This window comes from Mustela putorius, unplaced genomic scaffold (genome assembly GCF_011764305.1).
Source record: "Mustela putorius furo isolate JIRA1106 unplaced genomic scaffold, ASM1176430v1.1 tig00000151_pilon_pilon_pilon, whole genome shotgun sequence".
NCBI lineage: Eukaryota > Metazoa > Chordata > Mammalia > Carnivora > Mustelidae > Mustela > Mustela putorius.
Genome location: NW_025421296.1, coordinates 3,103,076 through 3,127,166, shown reverse-complemented (window position 1 = coordinate 3,127,166; position 24,091 = coordinate 3,103,076). Strand labels below are relative to the sequence as shown.

The 24,091-nt window shown below is 40.0% G+C and overlaps 1 long non-coding RNA gene across 1 annotated transcript; it reads right to left on the bottom strand.

Annotated features, from left to right (window-relative positions):
• Nucleotides 1-310: 310 nt before the first annotated feature.
• On the bottom strand, nt 311-13,723 carry LOC101687403. The gene is made up of 3 exons (XR_200856.3): nt 13,597-13,723; nt 8,551-8,687; nt 311-4,947 (listed from the first exon to the last, which is right to left on the bottom strand). It is a non-coding gene; the product is annotated as an uncharacterized LOC101687403 (long non-coding RNA).
• Between the last annotated feature and the right edge of the window lie 10,368 nt (nt 13,724-24,091).

The following is a 24,091-nucleotide window of genomic DNA, read 5'->3' as shown; positions in this document are numbered from 1 at the left end:
ATCGAATACTTCTGATAGGGCTCAGTTTTCTTCAGCCAGTGTTGATGCTCTGCTAAAAGCATGAGAAATGCCCTACAGGCAGCTCAACAGAAGTGACCACTGTGAAATGCTGGCTACAGGGAAGTAACTGGTTCTAGAGAAAGCTTTGTATTCATCCCCATGTTCGATCAAGTTGTTCTAAAGCCCATGTCCGTATGCCTCTGTTGACCGCTCTTCAACAAATAACCCTGTGACATATACTTGCCCCCTCTGTATTCATATTTGATGTGAAAAAAATAGGCACACAACAACTACAAATTTTAAGAGCTAAACTTTTATTTAGACTTTACTACATGCAGGCAGGCACTGTATGAAGCAGTTTACGTGCATCATTTCATGTAATACTCCCCAATCCCATGTGATTGATAGATCCTGAAACTATCCCAAATTTTTATATAAAGAAGCTGAAGCTGAGGCAGGTTAAATAAATTATAGAAGAACACACAGCTTGTAAGTAGCAAAGGCAGGAAAAGGTAGCCGGAAAAGTCGGGCACCAGATCGCAGGAATGCAACGCTCACGGACGGGGTATTTGGATGTTGTTTATAATTTGATGGGAAGACCGTGCACTTTTCTGAGCAAAAGAACAACACAATTTGATCCGTGTGTGTGTGTGCGCACACGTATGGCAAAATATACATAATACAAAATACACTGTTTTAATTCTTTTCAAGTGTACAATTCAGTGGCTTTAAGAACATTCATATATTTGTGCAAACATCACCACCATCCATCTCCAGAACTTTTCTACTTCCCAAACTGAAACTCTGTACCCATAAAAACTAACTCCCCATTTCTCCATCCCCCTCCCCGCCCCCCCCCCCGTCTCTGGTAACCACATGTCTATTTCATGCCTTCATTTTGACAACTCTAGATACTTCGTATGGAATCATGCAATTTGTAATTTTGCTTCTGGCCAATTTCATTCCCTTTATGACTAAAAAATATCCTACCATAGGGATATACTGCATTTTATTTAACCAATGGATTAAATAAGATCTGTTATCAACATTAATTTCATTTCCTTTTTTTTACTTCATAAAAATATGGCTCATGGAAAAAGAGTGGTTACATATGTGACCCACATTTGTAGACTGCGTCATATGTCTCTTGGACAGCTCTGCTTTAGAGTCTTTGCACACTTATAGAGAAAGCATGGGAAAAAAACTACCTTAATAATTTTTTAAGTGTCGTGGGGAAGAAAGGAAAGCAGGTTGTTGCTGACTATAAGAGCCCCCAAGAAAAGAACTATGCCCTCCACCAGCACAAAATGCCCCAGAAATAACTTTTGTGTATGGAGGTTACGTGGTTTTACGACCAAAGAAAGCATTTGTAATAGTGGATTGTTCACCAAAGAGAATTCATTGAAATCAAATCAACAGCTCATTCATTATGGAGGGTGGGGGGATCTAATGGGAAACAGGAACCATTTGCTCACTGCCAGCCTGAAGAAGATTAAAATGAGTGTCAAGCAATCAGTAGAACAAAACATGAATGTGTTCTGTAAAATGTTTATTAACCTTTCTAAGCAAGACATCATACTATAACAGAAATATTTTGCTGAGAGATTTTTTTTTAAGTCACAAATATGGTAATAAAAAAATCATGAGAGCTGAGCAAAGACAAACCAACAGCTTGACAAGCATTGGGTGTACTGGGTGGCATTCTTGTTCAGAGATGCAGGATCAGAAAAAAATGCAGACATTGAGGGTTCAAGTTGGAATCTGACCAAAAAATGCAGTAGCCTCCAGATACCCAACTTAGAGCTGATGTGAGCTCATATGACAACATCCTGCACGTGCAGAATGGTATTCCATGTCTTTATTCCAGAATCAGTAGAGCTATGTGTGAGCTGTTTAACCAGTAGTGAACCATCCACTCCCTCTTTTGACATAAAACACTGTCCTTCTGAAAAGAAGTCCAAAAGCCTTGGTGCACAGAGAGCGTGGGAAATAAGCATTCATTTATTAACGTTATCACAAGGTCACTTCAGGCCAGTGGCAGGCTTTGGAATGCTGAGTTTTTAGTAGATTGCTTATCTTTTTGCATGCATGTTTTACAATTTGTGTAACCTCTCCTCTCAGCATTGTACCAATCTTCCAAAAAATAAAAATAAAAAGCACTCTCCGTGATTAAAAATTGCTCAGCCCATGTTGGAGCTACTGTCCATATTATGGCCACAAGCCATTCTCCTTCTGGGGTTCAGAGCTGATGGAATGCGGAGATTTGTACATCCTCTTACCTGCCACACCCATGGAGATATAGGGCAAGCACGTATACACAGCGTTATAAAGAAAAAGCTCTGCAGACAGACCCACGTTTTCAAATTACCACAAAGAAACTTACTCTAAGAAATTTATTATTTGGGAATGATAGGACATAAAAGGGAGTAAAGATATATGATTATGCAATTTGTATGTGATCAGGTGACACTCGACACCAAAGAGGAAGAGAAAGAATGTAATGATCTGAATTCGGGCCAAGCTCTGATGACTGAATTTCATGCTGGATGTATGTCTCAAAACAGGCATGTTCCAGTATAAGCTACTTTAACCTTCTGGCCCCCGCTGCTGAATTTCCCCATACAATCTTTTTTTCCTTAAGGAAAAGGGTTAGACAATGTTTGCCGTTCTGAAGCATTAGTGTGCGCCAGCAACCAGAGTCTGGGGAAGACGCTGCTACCAAAAGACAGAAATGACCCGTCCTGCCACCCCTCCTTGTGGCCGTGTTGATGAACATGTCTATTACAGAACCTGTCATCCCTGAGAGCCAAAGGCCAGGACGGAGAATACACACGGTGTCCCCGGGGACAGGACAGCGGGTTCCCACCAGCTTACATGTCCGGCCGTGTGTTCCACAAGAGCTATTATTGATGAAAATGGGAAGCCTGCTCACCGGAGAGCCAGCCCGAGGGGGAAGGGGTAGGCAGAGCACAGTGCCCATAAAAGAGCTGTTTGCTACCTACTTTTCCTTGTGAAGTTTTATTTCACAGCCTAGCACAGCCTACCTCTAGCACAACCTACCTAGCACAGGCTCCTAGCACAGCGTCTACCTCTCAGGTGTTCGGTGCACAGTAGATATTTCCTGAATGAATTGAGTCCACTGATCCTGCAGACTGCATATCACTGTGATATGTACCATGTCAGCTACACTTCTGTGAAAAGACAGTCCATATGCAAAGTCCTTACTATTCCTGTTTATTCAGAATGTGAGCCCTTTCTTGTAGTTTCTCTTGTTTTGTGTACACAGATTGCAGGAGGAAGCTCTCTGGTTGTGTTTGTGAATCTCCAGAGCAGGACATTAGCATTCAGAAGCACCTATGAGAGGAATAAAGCCTTTATGAGAATCCATGACTCAATAATAAGATAAGTTCTCAGCTGTCAAACAAATAATTTACAACATGGATGATGGAGTCAGGGGCAGGAGAAAGGTTTGGATTTTCAATAAAGCAAGTAAGTATGCAGATCTAGAAGATTAAAGTTTCGAGCAGGAAAATCCATGGGATGGTGGAAATTTGAGATCTCTTCACAGGCTTAATAATATAAAACACCAGGATCAGATAACAGATATTGGGTTCTTGGGAAACTACAAGGTTGGGTAAGTGGACTTTTGCTTGAAATGTACATTTCCTGGAGCTCGGGAGGGAGAACAACAGTGGAACTCTGCCAAGGGAGGAGGAGGGAGAGGGAGGGGGAGAGTCCTTTGATTCAGATCCATCATCTTTGACCCGAAATCCGTGCCCTTACCTCTCAAAAGACAGTACTGTGTTTTTCTCCCACTGTAGGTAACTTTGACTCATCCCCCTCTCATTTTCTGAGCAGTTGGAGCTTTCGGAAAGGTTTCAGTTGTGGAGGGGGGTCAAAAATGGACATTTGTCCAGACTTGCTGACCCCACAAATCCCACACGATTTGTTCAGGACAAAATAATACGCCTATATTTCATTGACCTTAAGTCCAAGACTTCATTTTTTTTTTTTAAGTCCAAGACTTCAAATTCACAAACCTATATTCAATAAACATGCACAGAAAAGGAAACAGATACCAAATCCATCACTAAGGCAGCCTGCTCTTAAAATACATGGTACCAGTGACTCCGAGACGTCTGTGACTCCGTTTCCTTCCTCTCTTCCTCTCTTCCTTCCTTCCTCCTTCTCTAAAAGCATGTGTTTATTCGACACACATTTATTGGACACCTAAAACCCTTCACATATCCATTGCCAGCTGATCTTTTCAGGCCAGGCGTACATTTGCATTTTATTTTCATTTCCAAAAATCTGCCTCAAGTTGAGCAAACTTGGGCTGAAGACACAGGGACCCACTCTCAGTGCTTGGGTGTCCCAGCACCTGCCAGCCGTGCATCCCCGGCATTGAGGACATCGTGTTTTCAATTTTCTTCAATAAAGCGATGAATCTGGCAATTTGCTGGCCTGCTTCAGCTAAACAGAAAGGACAATTTGAGAAAGATCATAGTTCAGGCCCAGTCAGACGGAAACGATTGAAAACAGAGAGCTGGCCGCTATGTTTCCCCAATGCAGCTTGCTGTCGCAGTTTGACTGACAAACTGACTTTTTTGAGGTGCTCGTGCCCATTTCAGTCAGAGTTTATTGAAGGTGATTTTGCTCTTCTCCATGAGGCCACAGCAGTGGCCATGCCATCTGTCACCTTGATTGCATCGTGGATTCTCTGGAGAGAGCGCCATGGCTTCTGATCATTTACAGATTGTGCTGCTCTCCCCTCCATAAGGACCACATGCACAGAGCCAGATGGTGAACATGCACGCTTATTATAAGTCTTTATCTCCGTGCAGGAAGGAGAGGAACCATTAGGTCTCCCTCAGGAGCTCTGCTCCTCTCTACCATCACGCTGCTCCTCAGCAAATACAGTCTTCTTCAGCTGTCATCAGCCTACCTCTGAAAATTAAAAAAATAAACAATAATTCCATCAGCCAAGGCCAGGAAAACCAAGACCAGACTGCAAGGCAATCCCCCCTTGCCTTGCCTTCCTTTCTTTTCTCTAACCTCCCACTGGCCTGACTGTCAGCACAAGGTAAAAACAAGTTTGTTTGCAAATGCATCATTAATGTGTTGATTTTCTTTTTTTTTTTAAGAGGTCAGGAGGGCCTGCCGCTGGGAAATTGAGCAACGTGATCCTATTTTCTGGTATTGGGATCATGGCTTCCACTGTATTGGCCTCATTCTGTTCCACATAAGGACTTGGGGTTCACGTGGTATATATTAAAATTCTATGTTATTGTTCTAAAATAACACCAGGAAGGGGACCACGTGTGTGTCAGAGGTAAGGGACGTCAGTGCCGGTGACCGAGCAAGAATGGAAAACCCCAAGGACAAGGGAACTCTAGAAAAAGTCCTTTTAGTAAATTCTCCGTGGGGAAAGAGAATGCGGGAGGCTGGGGGCGCGTCTGGAGAGTGGAGTGAGCTCAGCTCAGAGATCCAAGTGACAGCTGGTAAAAATGTCGGTCTTCTCCCAAACCACCTCTGTTACTGACGGTTAGGGATTCCAAGGGGGTCCAGAAGAAACCGAGGTGGAACTCTAACGCGTGCAAAAAAATAAATACTGGCAAAAGAAGTACACATTAGTTGTAAATGAAGAGATTCTCAACTTTCTGGTTTTATAGGTGTAACTTACATAAAGTAAAGCACAGATTTCTTAAATGTACGTTTTGGTTTTTGCATATACATAGGCCACCGAGGTCCGGATGTAAGACATGTGGTCCGTAACTCCAGCAGCAGCAGGCTTGTGATAAATTAATTAATTAATTAATTTTAAAAAGTATTTATAAGCTGATTCGCTAAGAAGCCCACGTCCTCTTTCTGCATTCCTTTTACCATAAAAAATACACTCCAGCTAGAAGTCTCTTCTCGTGTGTGCTCTCTCTCTCCCCCTCAACGCCCGCTGTCTCTTCCTCCCTCATCCCTCCCTCTCTCTCTCTCTCTCTCATACACACACGCAGAAGAGAGAAGGAAAAAGAGTGGGGATTGGCCTTTGCCACCAGGAGCCCCCAGCTCTGTAGGAAAGCCTCCACCAGTGAGCAGCTGTATGCAGAAAGCAGATGAAGGTTTCCAGTGACCCATAACCTTGAATTCTCACCTACATGGGTCATTCATTTCAAATAACTGCCATGTTAACCCAATGGTTGCAATTACTGAAATGCAATATCTTTGCTCAGACACTAAATCGAAGTGATCCCGGAGCTCACTAAGTCACATAATCTCTTTTGGTTTAGGTTAAAATGGCATAGGCTTTCTCTCTCTGGAAATGCTAAGTTGAGACCATTTCCTAAACACACTTTCTTGAGGACCTGGCTCTTCCAGAAGTATCAGCCTTTGTTGGGAATGCAGGATAAGCTATAACAGAGTAAGTGAAAAAAAAAAAAAAAAAGAGAGAAAGAGAAATTCCACTGGAGAGTGCCAGTGTGCATGCACACACACACACACACACACACACACACGCCAAGCTGTTTACACCTCCACATCTCCTCAAAAAGTAATTGAGTCCAAATCACTTCCTAAACCAAGTCCAAAAGTTATTTCCCACGTTTAGGTGACGTATCGGGGACCTTTCCAGTACACATTTGAACAGAAGATAATGTATCAAACAGACCAATTTCATTTTTGTAAGCCTATCATTTATAAACCCATCAACTTCCATGATGGTATGGCTTTATTTACTTTTTCTGTGAACTAAAACAACTGTTCTTAACAGAATAAAGTTACTAGCAAATATTTTTAGAGGAAGAAATTTAGTGTGGTTTTAATCCAATGCAAATGTTTTTTCAGAAGCGAAGTTATGATACACTCCTATTCTTAAACCAGCTTTTTTTTTTCCCCCACTTTGGGGCATGAGGAAATGTGTGCCCATAACGCTGTGTGAGGATGTGGGTGTGGGCAGGAAATGTATGGATTTGATGGGCTCGTGTGCTCGCTATACTTGAGATAGTTTGCAAATGGTAGTTAAAAAACACAAACAAGAAAAAAATTAGTCATGCCTATCTAAAATAATCCCTGGTGCCTGAACATAGTCTCAAATAACTAAGCACATGGATTTTTAAAAAAAAAATCATCATTCTCCCCAATGTTTATCATTTTTCTACACAGCATAGATAAGAAAGGGAGTGGAATTACCTCTACTTAGTTAAACAGATGATCTGGATCTTTGTAATCACACTGTTCTGTAGTTTTGGCACAAAACCATTTATAGAGATGCACGTTGAAAACCAAATCACCAAGTACAGTTCACTCCCTCCAAAAGGAAGTAAGATAATCAGAAATAATAAAGTACATTTGGTTAAAAATAAAAATGTGGTTTTATAAAGTGAAAAAAGATGACTAAGGTCCAGGAAAAGGAAAGGGAAACTAGGTTTGATTACTTAGTGTGAATGAAAAGTACTAAGAGAGAAGACTTCCTGGCCCCCAGGTGGAGAGAAGATAATCCTGCAAATCTAAAATATGGACTGTTTCAATTCTGAGTTCTGGTTATGCCACTTCTAGTAAGGCTAGGATCAGAAGCTCAGCGCCCTGCGTCCCAGGCCATGGCTTCATGTTCAGGTGCAGGGAGAGGCCATGAGGTCATGGAATCAGGCTGGGGTGGAAATCCAGCCTTTTTACTTGGCCTTGCCCTTGGACAGGTTGCTCCCTTTCTCCCAGTTGCATATCCTCTCTCTGCCATGAGCAAAGCAATTCCAGTCTCCCAAGTGAGGATTCACTGAGATGAACGAGAACACATCTCACATGTGTCTGGCATGTACTAAGCCTGGAAAGCTTTGTAGGACTGAAATGAAACTAGCACAAACGTCACTATTTCTGGTAAAAGATGGGGCTGCAAACACATACCCAGAGCAATAATGAAGATTATTAGGTGTCAGCATAGAAATCATATTTTGTAAAGCAGCCAGAACTGTAAATGCATATTTGATGGCAGGAAAGTGGGCAGGGTGATGAGAAATAGACGTCCCCCATCCAGTTCTAGCCTCTGCCTGCTGTTTAGTTACCCTGTGACCTTGTGCACTTACTGAAGTTCTCCATGTACGGTTCCTCCACCTGAGGAAGGGGACCACAATGAGGAACCTACCTCAGGGTCAAATGAGCTCATGGATAGAACGTGTCTGGCACACCGTACCCATTATAAAATTTAGCCAGCGTCCCAAAGGCTCCGAAGGCTGTGAGATTGTAGCTTGTGATTTCATCCTTTGCTAACTTTTGGCTATGCTGCAGCCATAAAACCTTATTGCAGCTCCAAAGCCCAGGAAACTGACCAAAATTCATTGTTCAATTTTATTGGCTGCTTTTGGTTTCCAGTGTTTGCTAAGTTGGAACTCTTGTTTATTTTATTTCATTGCTACAAACCATACCTATAAACTTACCAATCTGTGTCACATCTCACACCCACACGGACACACAGATACACACAGACACACATAGTCTTTGGACAGGGTGGGGGTGCCATTCTAACCACAGCCAAAGTACAACAGAAGAGTGGCATTGATTTGGACTCACAGGACTCGGATCTTGGTTCTCATTCATTTCTTCACCTTGGATAAAGCCCTTATTCTCTCTGTACTTACAGAGTAGGTCTGGGGATGCCTGTTTTACTTCATGGGGTTGCTATAATCTGTGAAAGGACTTTGAAACAGCTGAAACAATACGAATTTCAATATCAGGCATTGGTATTCCATATTAAAGACAGCATCACCACCAAACATTAATGAGTCGTATATAGATTAATGAAAATTTTGTAATTATTGTATAACTGTCAGAAATAAGATTCTAGTTGAGAAGCAAGAACATCAAAATCTACTGCCTTTTGAACCACAAGGCCAGTGTGGAACTATATCTAAATTCTGCTCCCAGGGGTCTCAGGGGTTCCTGGATCAAGTGATTTTGATTAATAGAGTGGATGAATAGGGCTCACATTTTAATTTTGCTTCTTCCTATCTTTGAGAATATTTCCAATATTACATTGTCTATCCCCCAAATAGCATAATACCCAAATGAAAGTAAATCTAACCAAATCTGCTTAACTCAGGCTGCTTTAAAATAAGAGTTCCTACAATGGGACAGTTGGTCCCAATCCTGGTTTAATATGTCTGCAGTACAAAGGGTCTTTGCTGCCTCTTGTTCCTGCAGAAAAAAAGCTTATTAAAATAAATGTAGACTAGAATTTAAGCTCCTAATAGAAATGGAAAACAATAATTATTATTGTATATTAGTATTAATAATAAACAATAGACCTACTTTTCAGGATATTTCTTATTCTTGCACTATAATTTAAGTCAAGAATATTCAGATTTCAAGGATTATTCACATGAATGCAAAAAAAAAAAAAAGGAAATAATTTTTCCTCAAAAAGTTCCAGAGATTCTTTTCTTTTAAAGAATGATATGGCAATAAAAAGGGAGTTCTAAAAATGAATTCAAACAACCCATAACAAATAAAGTAATTCAAATCAAAGTAACATTAGAAAACATACAGGCACATAACCTTTCCTTTTTTCTTTCTGTCATTAGGCAAAGTAAGCCTCAGAAACTAATTGATTGTGATTTAAAAAGTAAGTCTTTTTAAATAAGAATATTGTAATGTGTCAACTAAAAATCGGTGCACATATGTCTACATGTTTGTGCGTACACACGTGCACATGTGTATGCGTGCACGTGTGCGTAAGTGTGTGTCTGCTCAAGCTAAGTTCAACTAGCAGGCAGGGATCGCACGTCTCATCTTGTGAATGGCATTAGATATCTTGTTCAAAATCTCTGATTAATCTGATTAAGCTAGTGAGTGAATAATCCTTTAATCCTCTCAAGAATAGTTTATGTCTGCTGAGTGTCAAATTTAAGACGAGTAAGCTGTAAATACTAAAATTTCAGGGAAAGAAAGGCAAGAAAGGCAGCCACCCAAAGTCAAACCCTGTCGCCTCTTTTCTGGATTCTGTCTTTTGTGGGTGACCTTCTCGGCTGAAATGAGAATGAGAAACATTAGGAAAAATAATAAATCATCCTCCAGCGGTGGCTCTGCGGCGGGGAGCGTATCAGTCACTGAGGACCAATCTGCTAGCATGTGCTTCCCTTTCCCCAACCAGTTTAATTATAAATTAATGGCTACTGCCTTTCACTTCTCATTTCATTCTGAAGCAGAAATGCTTAAAACCCCATATTTATTCTGGAGTTGGAAAACTATCGCTGAAGCTGAAAATGGCTAACTATTTTTGCAGAATCACACAAACAGTTAAAAAAAAAGAAAAAAGAAAACAAAACAAAAACCAGGAAAAGGAACATCCTTCCTTTAAAATCCCAATCAGAGGACACACTTCAGGAACTGTTACTGCATTTAGAATAACAGGGAGTTTGGGGTCAAATGAACTGAGGTGCCTTGATGCTGCTTTATCATTGTGCACCAAATTTACATAAGAACAATAAGGTGTGGTGATTCTTTTGCTGCCCAAGGAAAATAAAGAGTAAACCAAAAAAATTATTTTAAAACCAATTGGCTTACCTGCTTACTTGTTTAGACATTTGACCATCTACTTTTTTTTTTTTTTTTTTTGTCTTAAATATGGTTTAATACTCTTCTCCATTTCTGGGGCACCTGGGGAGCTCAGTCAGTTAAGTGTGTGCCTTCAGCTCAGGTAAGGATCCCAGGACCAGGGGATGGAGCCCAGTGATCAACAGCCAGTTCTCCCTCTGCCCCTCCCACCCCCTCTGTGCATGTGTGTGTCTGTCTCAAATAAATAAAATCTTTTAAAAAAATGCTCTTCTCCATTTCTGTACAAAACAACACCAAGATTTTGCTGCTTAAGATCTCTCTGTAGAAGCTATAGAGATTGCACCGGGTATGGTTTCCAGGCCCTACCTCCCCGCCACCCCACTCTTTATTTATGTGTTTGTATGTGTAATACATTTTCAGTAATACTGATACACACATCAATATGTAATGCAATATATTGACTGCCTACTTATTTTTTTTTTAAGAATTTTATTTATTTATTTGACAGACATAATTCGTAGGCAGAGAGAGAGCGGAGGAAGCAGACTCCCGCTGAGCAGAGAGCCTGATGCAGGGCTGGATCCCAGGATCCTGGGATCATGACCTGAGCTGAAGGCAGAGGCTTTAACCCACTGAGCCACCCAGGCACCCCAATGACTGTCTAGTTTTAACTGGAATCTACACATATCATCCAAATCACAAGTTTATAATGTTAGTAGTCCTAAATGTGCTGTGAATTTGCCTGAAACATTTTTTGGGTCAGTTGTTTATGAAAATCATCCCCTGCCCCTAAAAACCTTAACTAGTATCTGCTAGAGGGGCAAAGGGCAAGACTGCTACATGTGATTAATTTGCCGCTCAACTACTTTTTCATTTACTAATTTAACAAGAGTCAAAAGGATCTGATCTAATTAAAGTATTGGCTCACCCTTAAAAGCAGAAAGTCCATATTATCCCTTAATTCCTCATGATGTGAGGAAATGAGGCAAGGGAAGAATCCGTCCCAGCCTGTGTAGCACCACAGTCTGAGAAGTGAGGTAGAGATGAGATCAGCCCATGCTGCTCTTTCCTGTTTGGGTTCTGGTTGTAGCCTCTACTCATTGACTTTTCCAATGAAGACTGGAAAACCTGGAGAAACTGGGTGCTCAGTAACCAGACAATGGAGGGAAGCAGGTGGAGGAACCCTATCCTGACTTTCTCTATGTTTGCTTGAATGGAGGTGCTGTATGTCTAGGTTTGTCCCAAATATATGGGGGTAAGATAGGTGGTGAGAAGCTTCTGGCCCCAAAACAACTAGCCATACCCTCAGCCAACTGTATTTCTCACCCCAGAATCTGCCAATCTCTGTGAGTAAAGCTTTCAGTGCTGCTAACTTCATCATCTTTCTGTAATGTCAAACATCTGGCACCATTTAGTAGGTTTGATCCTTTGTTTTTACTAAGGTAGGTAAAAGTCTCACATCTCTGGCCCATGTGTTTAGCTCTAACTCTGTCTTCCTGAATACTTAGTGGTAATAACTTCTTTAATTTGACTTGCTACGTTATTTGTGACCCCCATGGGTATTTAGACTCTTACTAGCTTTAACCAATCTACATTTGACTGTGAAGTTCCCCCCAGCACCCTAAGCTGGAGATGAGCTAATGCCTGATTTTGAAGGGCAGGGCCAATGCTTAGGCCTTGAGGACCACACACCTCATCACAGCTTCTAGAATGAGAGGGACCCAAAGTCAGAAGGGGAGGTTGAGAATTTTCTGCAAACTCTCTTGTAAGGTGTTAAAGAATGGACTAGAAGGCTGAGAATAGTTTTCAGCCACCTCTGTCAATAGATTTTGCAGTTGAGTGAGTGCCTGAAGATGAATCCCATACTGGCAACAAATTACAGAATGACTTTGTGCTTTTTGTTCAAATAGTAAGGGCTTACTTAAACTCCAAAGAATAGTGTTTACCAACTATGGAAGATCATTTCTGAAATGATTTTATAATAAACCTAATTATGAACAAATATATAAGGAATATGTGTATAAACTGTGCCATATATATTTTTTTCATTTTCTACAGATCCTCTAATTTACTGTCTTTAGATCTTGTTCTCACCTTCTCATAGTCACTCTTACACATATTACAGGATAACAGACACTCTTTTCCTTTACATGGCATGCAAGTTAATATAGCCCTCTCTTTTGCTGTTCATTTACTAATTCACCCAACAAATGCCTACTGAAAGTTTGTAAGTACATGGACATAAGGAAGCTATTAGAAATTATGAATGGGAGGTGGTATTGAAGATAGCAATGAGAAGATGGTGAACTCACTTACTCCATGGACACATCAAATCTACAGCTACATACTGATCACTTCCCTCTGAAAACTAGTGGAACTGCTTCTCCACAACAAAGGATAAAAGAACTACATTAAGATGACTAGGAGAGGTAGAGACAAACTCTCACAAAAATCCCACCCTCTGCCTCCGTAAAGAGAGATCTCACAAGTCTGGCACTTATCCCAGAGAAATGAGGGGAGGCTCCCCCCAAACAGACACCAGAACCCTAGGGAGATATGCCCCCCAAAATGTCTAGCTTAGAAAATCAATGGGGCTGATGTCCAAAAGATCCAAAGTGCTCTAAGAAACTGAGAGTTTCTAATTAAAATACTTGTGGGCAGTCTCACTAGCCCTAGGATCTAGTGAAAAGCACTGACTTGAAAAAAATGCCTCAACTGTACATAAAGGAGATTCATTTTTGGATCTGGAGCAATCTTCTGCAGGGGAAAGGGATAGTTGGAGTGCTCTCCAGAGATGGAAGCACTGGTGGATGCCATTTGTGTTCTTCCCACCTACCCCACTAGTGCTAGCGGTGTCTTCAGGCACAGCACCCTCCCGCAGCCTCACTGAGTCAGAAAAGGGTGAGTGGACATGACACTGTCTTGCTGCCTTGCCAAGGCCAGAGAGCGGAGGCAGTCATAGTGCTGCCCTACTCTCGGGCTAGAGCAAGTGAGCACCAATGATCATATCATTCTCACAGTTGCTTACTAAAGTTGGTGAGCATGGGCAGTTGCAACACTTACCTTGTGTCATGTCTGGGGCTGGCAAACTGGAGCAGCCATGGCATTCTTCAGGCTCTATTTTGAGGCAAGCATATACCCACAGTTAGGGTACTCTCATGCAGCATTGCTGAAGTTCCCAGGCCTGTCAAAATAGTCAAGACATTTTCCCACTGCCTTTCCTGAAGCTGGTGGGTGTGTCCCACCTCTACACTTTCCAACTGCCCTACTAAAGCCAGCAGGTCCACATAAACCAGACAGAAGATGCCATTGTTTGCCTGGCTCAGGTGGCCAAGGGGACTGGAGTTTCTGCACTTCAAGAGATTTTAACAATCAGAAAGATGGTCTTGGCGGGCCACCACCCCCAGGGTACTGCACAGACAGCAGACTAAAACAACCCCAGACTTCCTATGAAAAGGCTATTTATTTATCCTGTATCTTCAGCCTAAGAGGCAGAATTCAGTTTTCACGTACATCTAGAAGCCATGGAGGCACTCCTTGGGAATGTAAGCAAAGTGACACCATCTTGGCACATTCCTTTGGCCAATTCCTCCCAGAAAGGAGCTTACACACACATCTGGACCCCCCGTTTTTGCAACTGTCACCCAGGGCTAACCTCCAGATCTCCTGGTCAGGAGGCCATTAGGGTTTATAATTTGATCCCACAGGACTGTATATATTTGCATATTTTAAAAGCTGCTGCCTAAGGGTCTGTCTTCTCATCAGCCTGAAACTAGGTGCTAAATGGGATTCCTCCCCTTGGAACACCGACAGGTCTTGGCACACCCCCAGCAACAGGAACATATCAAGAACAAACCACGCTGTTGATTAAGAGGTAAAATGTGATATCAAAAACAAAATATGAGGGGGGGGAGTAAAAATGTAGTGTTTTGGAATGTATTCAAATTTAAGTTGCTATCAACTTAAATAAACTGCTATATACATAGGATGTTATATGTGAACCCCAGAGTAACCACAAATCAAAAACTTACAGTAAATACTCAAAAGAAAATGAGAAAGAAATCTAAATATAACACTGGAAAAACTCATCATACCACAAGGGAAGAAAGGAACAGAAAGGAACTACAAAAATAGCCAGAAAACAATTTTTAAGATGTCAGTAAGTACATACCTATCACTTACTCTTTAAATGTAAATGGACTAAATTCTCTAGTCAAAGTCTATGGCTGAATGCTTAAAAAAAAACAAGACTCATCTATGAACTGTCAACCAGAGACTCACTTCAGAGCCAAAGACACACACAGGCTGGAAGTGAAAGGATGGAAAAATATATTTCATGCAAAGAAAATGAAAACTAATACAACCATACTTATATCAGAAAAAATAAACTTTAAAACAAAGACTGTAATAAAAGAAAAAGAATGGCATTACATAATGATAAAGGGGCCAATCTAGCAAAAAAATACAATATTTATAAATATATATGCACCCAACATAGGGGCATCAAAATATATAAACCAAATATTAACAGATCTAAGTAGAGAAAGAAGAAAACTGAAAAAAATACAAAAACCTGAGGATTAAACAACATGCTACTGCACAGTCACTGGGTCATCAAAGAAATCAAAGCCAAAATTTAAAAGTATTTAGAAACAAGTGAAAATAGATAAATGACATACCAAAATCTATGGGTATGTCATACAGCAAAAGTGGTTCTAAGAGCGAAGTTCATAGCAGTACAAGACTAGCTCAAGAAATAAGAGAATTCTAAAATAATCTAAATCTACACCTAAAGGAACTAGAAAAAGAAGAATAAGTGAAGCCCAAAGTTAGTAGAAGGAAGGAAATAATAAAAATCAGAATGGAAATAAAGAGACTAAAACGATAACAGAGAGAATCAATAAAACTAAAATCTAGTTCTTTGAAAAGATAAACTAAATTGATAAACCTTTAGATAGACTCATCAAGAGAAAAAGACAGAGGGCTCAAATAAAATCAAAATGAAAGAGGAGAAATTACAATTGATATCACAGAAATACAAAGAATCATAAGCAAACAATTATATGCCAACAAACTGGACAACCTAGAAGAAATGGACAAATTCCTAAAAACACAATCTTCTAACACTGAGCCAGGAAGAAATAAAAATAAATTGAATAGGTTGATTATTTGTAAGAAGATTGAACTGGTAATCAAAAGCCTCTCAACAAACAAAAGTCCAGGATCAGACTAGTGAATTCTACCAAACATTCAAAGATTTAACAACTACCCTTTTCAAAATCTTCCAAAGAATTGAAGAAGAAAAACTCATTTTACCTCTAAACTCATTTTACAAGGCCAGCATTACCCTGATATCAAAACCAGACAAAAAACAAAACAAAACAAAACAAAAAACAAAAAAACAAACAAAAACCACCTCCATAAGGCCAATATCCCTTATGAAGACAGATGCAACAATCCTTAACACAAAATATTAGCAAACTGAATTCAACAATGCATTAAAATGATTATATAACAGGATCAAGTGGAACTTAATTCAGGGATACAAGGATGTCTCAACATTTGCAAATCAATCAGTATGATACACCACATTAACAAAAGGAAAGATTAAAACCATATGACCTTCTCAACAGATGCAGAAAAAACATTTGACAAAATTCAGTATCTATAATTAAACAAAACAAAACAAAAAACCTTTCAACAAAGTGGGTATAGAGAGAATGCACCTCAACATAATAAAGCCCATTTATGACAAACTCACAGCTAATATCATACTCAATGGTGAAAAACTTAAAACTTTTCCTCTAAGGTCAGCAACAAAACAAGGATGCCCACTATCCCCACTTTTATTCAACAGAGTATTGTTCAGCATAGTATTGGAAGTGACTTTATTGCCTCTAGTCCCCTACCAACCAGCATGTAGTCAAATGTTCTAGTTTTAATTCTCAATTTTATGTTTTACCATACACTTTGACAAAATAGCATAAAAAATTTCAAGAACTTCATTAGTTGGATTAAAATTAGAAAAATGAATAATGCCATTATTGGCCAAACGGGTGTATTGCCTGCTGGCTTAAGCATAGACTGGTGCAGACCTTCTGGAAATAACTTGGTAACTTAGTTAAATTAAATGTTCCTTATGACAAAAAGTATTCTTCTTTGGATACAATTCTCAAAAATACTTTTATACAGTGGAGGTCATCTCCCATGATATTTATCACAATGTTGTTTATAGTGGTGGGAAGCAATCATGAAGTCCATCACTGGTGGACAGGTAAAACATAGTGAATGCCAATTATAAAGTATTCTGCAGCAATTAGAAACAAATAGCTGGATGTTTACATAGCTATATGGATAGGTCTTAGAAACAATAGGCCAGGGGTGCCTGGGTGGCTCAGTGAGTTAAGCCTCTGCCTTCGGCTCGGGTCATGATCTCAGGGTCCTGGGATCAAGCCCCGCATGGGGCTCTCTGCTCGGCGGGGAGCCTGCTTCCCCCCCTCTCTGCCTGCCTCTCTGCCTACTTGTGATCTCTCTTTCTCTCTCTCTCTCTCTCTGTCAAATAAATAAATAAAATATAAAAAAATATGAGCTTTTATTAAAAAAAAAGAAACAATAGGCCATAATGATAAAAAAGAAAATAGAATGATCTAACATAATAATATTCATATAAACTAGAATGCATGAAAAAATGTCTTATAAAATATACAAAAACAAAAAGATACCATCAAACACAATAATATGACTGCTTGTAATAGGAAGAAGAACAAGAATGGCAGTGAGAAATTGAGAACAGGGGATTAAATGAGATAGATTGATGGATAGACGAAAGAGATAGACAGATGGCATACAAGTGAGTCAGCCATTTGGTTGAGAGAAGCCTATACAATCCAGAAAGAAACTTAAACAGTCTAAGAAAACTGCTAAGTTTCTAGGGCAATAATATATTATTGATGTGGCACAGTCCAGATTGAGATTAAGTCTAAACAATGAGTTGTGGTGTTGCTCAACCTTCACTCTGGCTATAAGACATATTTACCATGAGCATCATGTCTGCCTTCTTGAGACGTCTGTCAGTTACCAGCCAACAGTGAGAGCCTAGAATGGGACCAGTCCACTGGTTTAGCATCTTCGGCAGAGGAGACAAAAGCTGCTGCTAGATAGCAAGCTGGAGTGAGACCGCCACTAGCAGAGAGTAAAGACATCTTAAGGTAATATCCAATAGTCTAGTCCACCAACAGAGCCATAGCACATCGCAAACTGCAGTGTCTGGCAGCCTAACCTAGGCAACTGGACAAGTCATAGTTCTAGAAAAGCTCAGCCTTGGCAGCCTGGGAAAACCCAAGAGTAGCCTTCACATGTATGAACATGAAGCAGACTTCACTCTCACTCCTTCTAGCCATTCACCTATATATATTCATAGTTTGAAGTATCAAGATCACATAGAAATGAAAACATTTTACAGCATTTGAAATAATTCATCCTTCAAAAGAGTCCCTCTTAGAGAACTCATATGCCGATGGAGGATTAACAGTCCAGAGCTAAACTGTCCAATATGGCAGCCACTACCCACATGTGGCCACTGAACACTTGAAATATGGCTGATTCAAATGGAGATGTGGAGACCTAGTCTGATAAAAGAATGTCAAATCTCATTAATAATTTTTATATTCATTAAATGTTAAAATGATATTCTGGAAATAATGGGTTAAATAAAATATGTTATTAAATTACTTTCACCTGTTTCCACTTTTTTTGAAGTAGGTAGTAGTAAGTTTTAAATTACATCTGTGGCTCACCTTCTACCTCTATTACACAGGATTGGTCTGAGGATTTACATGTTGATTTACAGCTTCTCTTTCAGTTTAATAAGTGAAACTGAAGCCTAACTATTTTCGCACAAAGGTGTTAAATTCTGTCTTCCAGATGCTACTCTTCAAAATCATGTTTGGTCCCCTGACATTTCTTATCGGTGGTGATTCCCACTAGAAGTTTCTGGCCTTTTCTATGTTTTTAATTCTACCTTTTAGTCTAAATAGAGCATGATCAAATCACAATAGAACAAGAGGTCCACATAGGTTGGGAATAGCCTGCAAATACTGTGATGATCATCTAAATTACATTAGAGTTGCTCAGGTCTTTTGTGCCAAGATAACTTGTAGGATCCAGAAGGTCTCTTCTAGGCTTCTACTTGCAATTCTGGCATGAAATCTCACTGACAATCAAAGATAGAAAAGAAATGAAAACAATCCATACCCAAATATGTTATTTTCCACCATAAGGAGAAGTCGGGAAATGGAAAAAATTCACCTCTTATTCCCAAGAGTCAATGTGATAAGAATTCAAGATTTTTAAAAACAAGATACTCCTTTGAAATTAAGAGGTGGATGCAGCTTTACTTAGTAAAAATGTGGCTTGTGGAACTGAAATCCTGAAATGTCACTAAAGACCTTTATTAATTTGGGAATAGAGCACCTTTTCTAGTTTGATTATTACCACATAAATATATCACCCCTCTTTTATTATCATTATTATTTTTTTTTTCTTTATTTGAGCTTGATCCCTGGAGTCAACCCTTAGTTGTCAGGGGACTTGTTGTAAGTAATGGTCATTTGTGTTTCATAATTATCTTGAATCAACACAATTAGTTCCACATTCTGCTGTTTTCTTCCTAAGGCATCTGTAAACATTTTTTATACAATTCCAGCAAATAGCTTTTGGCAATAATTAAATTTTTCTAATTAAAAAAAAAAGTAAAGTGATCCAGGATAGCTATTTTAAATGTGCTTTACAGGCCCCTCCAAGAGTATTAGAAAATATTCTTCAAGATGCCAGGAGATTTTCTCTTTCAATTATCAACCATAGTTCCACAATTTAGAATGTCTTTGGTCACGGTTTTAACATGGTTAAATCAACACAAAGCCTGAAGGACATTCCATTTTTTAAAAAAAGTACTATATTTGAATAGTGTTTTAAATTTCCTGGGAAAATTTTTTATTCATTTCACCAAAAAAATGTATTGAACACCAACTACGTGCAAGGCAATGGATGTGATGGTGTCAGATTGTTCATGTGTATCAGAACTACCTACTTAGTACCTTAGCAACTCTGATTCAGTGAATAAAAGCTAATCCCAGTAATGTGCACCTGTAACATGTACCCAACATGATTCTGAAAGAGGGGAGACTCAAACTCCCTTTTGAGAAGGTACTTTTTTTGAGAAGTACTTTTGAGAAGTACTAAGAGCTTCAAATTCTGTCCCTTACTCTTGAGAGAGGTGTGGAATACGAATGCTCCTCCCTGAAATTCAAAGGTGGTTGTGTGTCTCATATAATCTCAGTAAAACTAAAATGATCTAAATGCAGTGGTCCTTCCTCACCTGCAGCTGGGATAGTATGTGTAGGAAGAAGGTGGAAAGGTGGGTGTCATTTCTAAAAAGTCTACTTTGGATTTCTAAAAAGGATCTCTTTAAGAACTGCTCCTAAAATAATATTCTCTAACAGGTTCTTCATAAATAGGCAAATCTCCTACTGAGTGAGAAAGTCTATAGACAGGAACTAAGCATGGAAAATTCCTTCTCTTCAGGCCACTTCCCCAACAGCATTTAGAGCCATCTGGAGGGTGTGGCCACCAAAACAGGGTCACTGAACATAGCCATTGTGCTGTGCTCTCTCCTAAGCCCCAAGTCCCTTCACCGATGCCATATTCAGATACCTGTTTCGTTTTGTCTTGTCTTGTTGTGCTGGTTCCCCCAAGGAATAGATTTGGCAAATTTTAAATAGTGTAATTACGGGCTTACAAGGGAGGTTTTTCCAGTGTTCTGAGGCCTGAAAACATAAGTGATGCTGCCCGCCCATAGTCTAGAGACCTATGGAGGAAGAGAACATGGCCTCCTCTCAGAAAAGTGAAGGCAAAGAGCTGGGCATTGAAGGCTCATCCTTGTGATGTAAAAGTGTGGGGTCAAACTCCTTCTCGATTTGTCACTCCAAGTTCTAACAGGATCCAAACCAGAGAAGATGAAAATCAGAGTATATGAATGAAATACCAGCATATACGAGTATCAGTAATGGGGTATCATTAAGTATCATATATCATGGCAGTGTATCCACAAAACTTGAAAGATTAAAATCAGCAAGCCCCACCCTTGTCACAATGAAGAACAGCACCGATCCCACCTCAGGAATAGAAATCTCTGGCCTCAGCCTATCAGGATGTATTTCCCACCGGGGATTCAGCATCCTGTTTGAAATCACAGTATTATTTTCTTTAATTTCCCCCAAATTAATCTCCAGTAATAAAAGGTAATTTCCCTATCCACATTTGGCAATTGTGAGAACATTTAGCCACTTTCAAGTCAGGTGTTGGCACTGTAAGGAAAAGACACGAGGTAGTTAAAAATTTGAAGAATATGTCAATTGGTAAAATTAGATAAAAAGTTACGCTGTGTTCTGCCCTACATTTGGACTATCGCAAGTGAGGCAAACTTTTCTAGGCAAACTGCTGAGGACTGCCAATTTAACAAGCTGTTCCATGCTGCAAGGGACATATTTATGGACATACTTTCAACAAGATGTACCTAGTGCTACCAAGCTGTGCTGTACTAAAGAGCAGAAAGAATCAGAATGATAGATGAAAAAAAAAAAGGATTTCACACATGGGTCTTATTAAAATCAGATCAAGTATTCTGAAAATTTACAGGCAAAAATATTTAAAATAATGACAAGGTTGTTGCCATGATCTCAGGAGAAAACACCCAGGAAATGTAAAAGATAAGATTGACACAGCATGTTTAGCTCAGGCTGTTGTACAACAAGTCTCTTGGAGAGAGAGAGAGGAAAAGCCAAACTACATTGTGAATCTTCTCATTTTTAATTAGTTGGGTCAACATGACTCGAGTGCTTTTCTCATGGATGGTTTTCAATATAAAAATTACTTTTCACAAAAATCTTTCAAAAAAGATTGATTTCCTGTCTCTTTATCTTTTGACAATCCAAAAGTCACCTGAAATGACTACTAGTACTATGAGTACTAGCACTTACTTATTTTGAGAAGCCATTGGCTATTCCCTATGATAGCACTTCCTTATCCTCGGGAGTGTGTTTGGGATACTGATGAGTCAGACTGTGCTCTATTTAAAACTTGCTACCTATTTCTATTTCTGGAAGTGGAGCTATCAGATCAACTCAGAGCTCCTCTTCTTTGTTTTGGCGGGGGGAGGGGGAATCATTGCTCTGGGGAAAGAGTATGAAAGAATAGTTGGGAGGTAGTTTGACAAGAACTTGGCATGAAGCTGCTTTGAAGATTGGCACTACCCTTCACACATACATTCGTTTACATCCATCCATTTATTTGATCCAGAACCCTGCAGGAGAATGATAAGCAGGACCAAGAACGTTTTACTTTGATAATCAATGTCATTCTAGCATTTTGGATGGTCACAGGTGTCTGAACACATTTTTACCACAAAGGGCCAGGTAGTGAATATTCTAGGCTCTATAGTCCACAGGGTGTCAACACAGGTCCTCCACTCTACTGTGTGAAAACAGCCATGGAAGCTATGCAAACCAATGAGCATGGTTGTGTTCCAATAAAACTTTATTTACAAAAACAGTAGCAGGCTGGATGTGGCCCTGTTGGCTATAGTTTGATGACCTCCTGGACTAAGGTGAGTCCAACAGAGGCTGCCTGCAGGAGAAACAAAAGGAACCCTGAGGAGGAAAGGAGAGTCCGTAACTGCTGACCCAACTCTAGCGTCAGGATCGCTGGAGAGGAGGACTGGCCCTAGGCCCAGAGTGGCCAAGACTCAATTCCCTTCTGATGATTACTCTGGAGCCAGTGTATCCCCAGGGCAGGGCTGTGGGTTTGAGAACTTAGATTGTTGCTTGCATAGGGCTTTAACCCTGGAGGCTCTGGCCTTCTTGGGTAAGCTCTACTCCCCTCTTCCCTGATCCTCATGTGGAGAAACCACCAGTGACCCCATGATGGTCTTGGCAGAGCAGCCTGCTATAGTCAGGATATCAGCTTCTAAACTTATAGGGTTTGCTGATGATGGCAGCAACAGCAGTAGAGAAAGGGGCTCTTCTGCAATTTGAACAGATGTTCGAATTTTGTCCTTTGTAAAGTGATGTATTTATGGAGCTCTTTGGACTGAGCAGGTTCCTAGATGTCTTAGTTTTCTCATGAACACCACAGGGAAAGAGGAAATTGGATACATATCATTTGAATAACAAAATAAATGTGACCTCCTTCTCTATCCTAACCTGATGAAGGAGTAGCATTAACTATAGTTAACAACACTACAAACCAGGGGAGTGTCTCCTCCTCGTTCTTTGGACAAAGGTGTTAAGCTGGTGAGACCCATGGATTCAGATTCTCTCCCAAGACAAGGACTGTGATGTAATCATTAAAAGTCTACTTAGATGGAAATGAGAATAACTCAATGGATAAAAAAATCAAAATGAGTTAAAAGAAAGTTGGTGTCCAGAGACCTAATCTGGGTTCAATTACAGAAACAAATAATTTCCACTAGTCACTTCAGACAAGGAGACAAATCAGGATTTTATTTGATATTAAAAAGAGTTTTCTTCATATTTATATACACTTTAGAATTTCCCATTGCATATTCATGCACCACTTTATTTTATCCTGAGAACAATGTGTGAGGCAGGTAGAAACAAGTGCTTATATTACTGCCAGGATTTTTTTCAGACATAACAATTATGACCCCCCCTCAAAATGTCAATGATCTGCTTAGGGTTCCAGAAGAGCAAGTGTGGCTGTACTGGTCTTCATTCCAGTCTGTTAATTTTGAATACCATGTTCTCCCCACCCTAGCCGCCCCAGTACCTTTACTTATACAGCCTCTCAACCAAGCCACATCTGTCCTGGTGAAAGGGAGCCTGGAAGGTGGGCAACAGAGCAACTCAGATACTCACTGCCCACATCTCTTGGCTGAGATGAGTTGCCTGGTATTGTAGCCACTTAGTGATGACGTGTTCACCTCAGGCTAGTTCTTATTCTTGTTGGAATAAGGTAGAAAGCATCACAGAAGAGAAACTGGAGGTCACAGAGCATACAACTAGGAGATGTACAATTTCATGGGAACAGTACCAAGCAGATGTCCAGGATATACTGTGAAACTTTGGGCAAGTTACTTGCCTTCTCTGTCCTCAATTCCTTTATCAGTAGGATAATGAAAGTCCCTACTTCAAAGACATGCAGTACAGGTGAATTGACTTAAAAGGTATAATGTGCTCAAAGCGATGCATAGTAGACTGTTAAGTGCCAGGCAAAAGTAAGAGACACAGACTCAAAATGGTGTCAAGGAAAGAAGTCTTGAGCAAGAATCAGAAAAAGGAAGGAATCTGGTCTGGCTAGATGTGACCAAAACCAAGTTGTTTTGGGCCTCCTATTTTCTCCTCTGTGAGTAGGAGAAAACACTCTCTATCTAAACTGTTGTAGAGAAGGGCTGGGAATGCTTTGTAAAGTACTGGTCAAATGGTAAACTATGTTGGTAATTACCTTCTTTTTGAGGGACTTGTACTACACAGTGCAATTTTAG